This window comes from Triticum urartu, chromosome 4A (assembly GCF_056163025.1).
Source record: "Triticum urartu cultivar PI428250 chromosome 4A, HENAU_Tu73, whole genome shotgun sequence".
Lineage (NCBI taxonomy): Eukaryota > Viridiplantae > Streptophyta > Magnoliopsida > Poales > Poaceae > Triticum > Triticum urartu.
The window spans coordinates 248635233-248640983 of NC_141876.1; the positions used below are offsets into that span (position 1 = coordinate 248635233).

The 5751-nt window shown below is 41.1% G+C and overlaps 1 long non-coding RNA gene across 2 annotated transcripts; it reads right to left on the minus strand.

Annotated features, from left to right (window-relative positions):
* Positions 1 to 232: 232 nt before the first annotated feature.
* LOC125551614 (uncharacterized) lies at positions 233 to 4285 on the minus strand. 2 transcript variants are annotated; one of them, XR_007302915.2, is made up of 4 exons: positions 3866 to 4285; positions 3123 to 3181; positions 2617 to 3047; positions 233 to 1616 (listed from the first exon to the last, which is right to left on the minus strand). It is a non-coding gene; the product is annotated as an uncharacterized LOC125551614 (long non-coding RNA). The 2 variants fall into 2 exon arrangements; XR_015600871.1 differs by having other exon boundaries at positions 3123 to 3778.
* Between the last annotated feature and the right edge of the window lie 1466 nt (positions 4286 to 5751).

Here is a 5751-nt window from a genome sequence, read left to right on the forward strand (position 1 = left end):
AGTGTCTAGATGTGACTACGAATTCACAAATCAGGGTGGGTGATCATGTAAGTTCTCGTTCACAAATCAGCATGCTGCGGAAAGCATAATGAGATATCCTGGAAGTAGGAAATATCCGACCAGCAAGGAGCACTCATTATTTTGCTACTGGCCTTTGCACACATAACTGAAAGTGGGATCGGTATTACTTAAATGCTGAAAAGAATCTTCTGACGATAGCAGTCATCAAGGAAACATGAACAGTTTGTGCATAACTTGGCTATTAGCCTTGGCACAAATCAATTAAAAGTGTGATTAGTAAGACAATTACATTATAAAAAACTCAAAGCTTTTACAAAATGATGGCAAAACTGCATACACAAAAGATAACTTTCATAACCAAATATACTATCTAATTGACTAAATTTCCTTTGCTTCCACGTCGTGGAAGTAGGGACGGACTTGTACGCATCTAGCCTGCAATCTGCACTTTGTGCAGCGCCATTGGCAGCGACACCGGAGCGAACCGCTTTGCGACTTCCCGTCGGCTCTCTTCTTCTATGTCCCAGCTCATGACGACTTGTAGAAGGAACGCTACATGCGTTTTCCACAACCTAGAATGAAAAATCTTGGTAGCAAAGGAAAATGTCGAGGAATGAGAAAGAGCAAATGTCTCTGTCTAAATAGCACAGTTAGTATTACAGCAAACAAACCTGCACCAACTGCCTTAACTGAACCTTGAAATCAAGACCTAGTTTAATCTGATCTGGCCAAAATAAGCAGTGAATTCATGGAACATAGTCATTTTCTAAAAGGAAACATATAGTTAGATTGTCCACTCTAGATCAAAGACTGCAGTTTGAAGGGACTGTCCAATCTACATAAATCATGACCATGTTTTCTACATTTCCTAACTAAAACAACATTGTCTGAACATTGGCTTAGGCATACTGTAATACAAATTGCAAACTGCTGACAAGTGTTGACCTGTCGTTGGTTTTTGATGACCATATAAATTAACTTGGGTGAAAAGAAAATTTCAGTCATAGTGATAGCTCCAGCCAACAACCAAAAAAGTAGTCTCATTGGTTATAAACATCGAGCAGTCCAAAAAGTTGTCGGCTCCAGAGCAGTACGGAACATCATCCTAATCAGATATATCCTGAGAATACTGAAAATGTACAGCCAGCAACATGAACAAAGATAACATCGCACACACTTAAATGATGGGGAAGAAACATGATGTGTTTCTTACAATGAAAAAAATAAGTTATCTCTTCAGTGGTGCAAACACATTATTGCCACAATGGGCATAGAAGTCGCTTTGCAGGCTAAAAGTACTACCTCCGTACCAAAATATAAGATATTTGGAAGGCCTGGTACGGAGGTAACACTATTTTTGTTGGTAATAGCACATAGAGCATAATATAGACAACTAAATGAAGTTAAAAATGGTATGTTTAATCATGTAATATCATGCATGTACACTGAAGAAAGGACAGTTGTCTTTGATAGAATTTCCAGTTCACCTGCACTGTGAAAGGACTGGAATCGCATATAAATGCCATTATCCAGTGAAGTAAGGTCTCAATGCCATTCTCCAGCATATGATTGATCACATCCTGGATGCTTTGCATCTACGGAAGAAGAAAATATGTCAACACAGAGCAAGATAAATAACATCTAAACAAAAGTAGTAGAGGATGGTCGGGCCGCTTTCAGATATGTTCTGTTCATTGTTTTTATCTTTGCAACCTGATGGATCTTTTGGATTAATTGAGAAGCCCACTTGTGATGCCACTGGTATTTAGATTATGAAGAAACTGTGGATAGCAAACTTAAGGCCTCCTTTGGTTCATAGGATTGGAAAATCATAGGAATAGGAAAGTCATAGGAAATGAGATGACATGCATCTCAAATCCTATGCATAGGAATAGAAAAGGAGATGGCCTTTGATTCACACCATAGGATTTTTTCCATTGAGTCTAGGCTAATGTTTATTTTCCTATGAAATGTGGAGGATAGGAAGAAATCCTCCATAGGAATAGGATTTCTTTCCTACAAACCAAAGAGCTCTGAAGGAATTTTTCCTATAGAAATCCTATCCTATGAAAATCCTACAAAATTCCTCCAAACCAAAGGAGGCCTAGTGTGTTTCCCTTGCTTTTAGTAGTCCTCTCATCACCACCTGACGGCTGTTCGATTGCGCATTGACGAAGGCATGTATGCAGTTTCTCAATCTGGCGAAATAGATAATTTAAGTAGGAATTTCTACCATGAATAACTACACAAAGTTTGCTCAGTTTCAGCAGCCGAGCAATGTCGGGTAGCCCATTCTCATCGCTGGAAACTATGGACATGAGAATATCTCCATGTTCAATTTCTCTATGGATGTGTAGTAACTAACCATCATTAGGTTACACGACAACCATGATTAGATGAAGTATGATATCCCCTGACGTGAAAGACAAAACCTTTATAAGTTGGAGTCTGGCTTGGACCTTATTTTCTTATTTATAATCTATTACTGTAACTTTTATAATGTAAAGCCTCTCTGTTTTGTCGTCCAAAAATTGGGAAGCAAGAAACAGAATTATCTCTGTACTGAAAAAAACTACAAAATCTAAAAGGATTTACCTATTAGCGCTTGAAGTCGTCCAGGTAGATGACTATCAAGCATAATGCAGTATTCAGCAACCATCATTTCAAGGCGATTTACATACAATTGCATGTTCTACACGTTCGGAAGTAGTACCACTGTGCATGGAGCTCCCTGATGCAGCTGATATGGATGCATACCTGGAAAGAACACAAGGACAAAGTATACAGGGGATATTGCTTGACACCGGCTCATGTGCTTCACCAGCTAAGGGAAGACCTTGGGATTGGGCATGTCGTGCACTGTTCCAGAATCTTCATGATGCTAATGCTAGAACGGCCAATAGAACCTGATTGAGAAATCACCGTTTTCCTTCCTAGTCCTCTAGTGATGTTTGGTGGGGCAACCCATTGTTGCTGTAGGTACATTAGGTAAAGCCTGTACTCCTTTTTCTTCCATTATTATTCAGCTGCAGATGCAAATCATCTAATGGGTAAGATGTATTTTTTTTCTTTGCCATACCAAAAAAGGATGTAGTTCTTACCATCCTACCATCATTCCGTTACACAACAATCCTGATTAGGAGAAGTATGATATCCCCTTCTGTGAAAGACAAAATATTTAGAAGTAGTAGTCCCACTTGGACCATATTTTCTTGTTAAAAATCTATTAGTTCTTAAAATGTAAAACTTCTTTATTTTTCACATCCAAGTATTGGGAAGCACCAAACAATATTATGTTTGTACTGAAGAAAGAAGAACAAAACCTAAAAGGATTAAGTTATTGGTGCTTGAAGGTCGTCCAGGTAGATGACTATAATTGTAACATTCAGCAACCATCATTCCAAGGCGATTTACTTCATACAATTCATCTACTACATGTGTGTTGCGTTTCCACATCAATATCACCTTTATTTGTAACTGGCATTTTTATAGGACATGTTCTGTAATACATAAAAACTCTAGGTCTAATACTACATTTTAAATTGTGAAGCAAAATTCAAGATTATCAGGCCCAATGGAATCTCATATGTCAATGAGTTACATCTAGTTGAACTGAACACACTTGCACACGGTTACAATATAATGACAACATGATAAAGAGCCGCAATTTTCCTTTCATATAAAGGAAAGGGGAATATATTACTGTCACAGTAAGATTGGATAGGATCAAAGTATAATTTCCGTTGAAAAGCTCACTCTGATAAAAAAAAAAGTGTACCAAATTGGGGAATTTTTAGGCAGTCAAATTTTTCTATGAAGTGGTACAGTAGAAAGAAGAAATTACCTAGGCAGAATCAAGCCGGCAGTTCGAAGAACATCACCTCGCCTCACAATAGGGTGGCGGCGATGTTCACCATTGGAACCAGGCGGATGGGTCCGACGGCAGATAGAGTGTGCCTAGAAGGAGTGGCTGGTGGCGAAGCCAGCGGGGTTGGGGAAACCAATGTCGAGGTGGAAACAGCGGGGAGGAGTCCCGGAGGCGCCATGGTAGCAAGGTCGGGGAGCCGCCAATGGCCGCGACGTCGAGTGCCGCCGGCGGTAGAAGGCAGCGGGTCCCCGGTAGTGGATGGGCGCGGGTGTGTTGGCACTTGGTGTAGGGGTAGGCGCGGCGGCGGGGTAGGACGCGGCGGCGGCCGGCTATGAGGGGCGGGGCGGGGCTGGATGTCCAGATGAGATCGAGAGGAAGGCTGGGTTTGTTTTTCTATTCTATCACTCGTACCGCTCCAGGTTCAGTTAATATGAGGACTGCGGCCGAATTACTAAATAGTACAGCGACCTTTGCGTAGAAAGGATGCGACGGTGAAAATGTGCTAACATTATGCTATTAGTACCACCTCGTTTATATTACGATTTTGTCTATACGAATCCTAAAAGCGTATTACGACTGGGTAAAAGCGTATTGTGACGATGAACCCACGGAGCCATCCCTCTCCCCTGCCCTCCCCGCACCAGCAGTGCACCAGACAGTCCTCGTCCTCATTGATCTCCCCCACTCCCGCAAATGTCCAACGCCCTGCTATACCTCCCCTTGTTTATCCCCTAAAAAACCTAAACATGATTAGTTAGATAAAGGGAGACCAAGAACGAACGAGGAACGAACCTGGGGCAGCCGGAGACGCGGCTGCGAAGCCCTACCCGAAACCCTAGCCATGGGGGATGGGCTTGCGAGCGGGCGGTAGAGGACGGGAGTGAAGACTCTGGCCGGAGGGGAAGGAGGCGTGGACCGTGGGGAGCTCGGGGGCGTGCTGCACGGCACCGGAGGTCACTGGAGAAGCGGCCGACGTGGGTGGTGGCGGCGGCGAGCGAGAGAGGAGGCGAGAGCCCGTGCTCCGTGTATGGACACATGTATTTTCTTTCTGTCTCTTCTATCGGCTTGTCTGGCTGCTGGATTTGATTCGATGTGCTAAGGCCCATGTAGGTGATGTACAGGGAGGCGTGACTGACGGGAAACGTGATGTAGGAGCCGATGAAATCGAAAATTACCTAAGCAAAAAAATTAGTACCACCTTGAATATGAGTGTTTTTTTTAACTGAAAGCGTAAATTCATAGGGAAATGCATATTATGACGGTGAATCCACGGAGTCAATCCGTGCTTTATTATTAGGGAAAGAAAAAATAATATATAAATATAAATATATATATTATATTATATTATATATATATAATATATATATAATAATATATTATACTAGTACAAATGCCCGTGCGTTGTACCGGGCGAAAAAAAGGCACACAACCTGCTTTATGCGTCATTTTTATATCCAATTTTAATAAACATCAATAATAAGGTTACACCGATTATTGCTTTTTGTAGGATGAAGTTTGGACATGAGGAATCAACTTAGCATTCTTTGTCTGATGGAAGAGTAGTTTTGGATGGAATAGTTGTCCATCGGTTTTATTTTTTACTATTCAAGAAATGCGAAAATTTCCTTATTTTTAATAAAAATCACAAAAATTGGGACACTTTTAAGGAAAGATAATGTTTTTATAGAAATTGGATCATTTTTTTTTGAGGAACTTTTTTTTGAACAGATGTATCTACTACCACTATAAAAGCAAGAGAGGACGGAGAACCAAGTCATCCTATCCATCCAAACCTGCAATCTGATGGTCTACATCCTTCCAACATACTAAACATTTTTTATGCTTTAATTACCCATCTATGC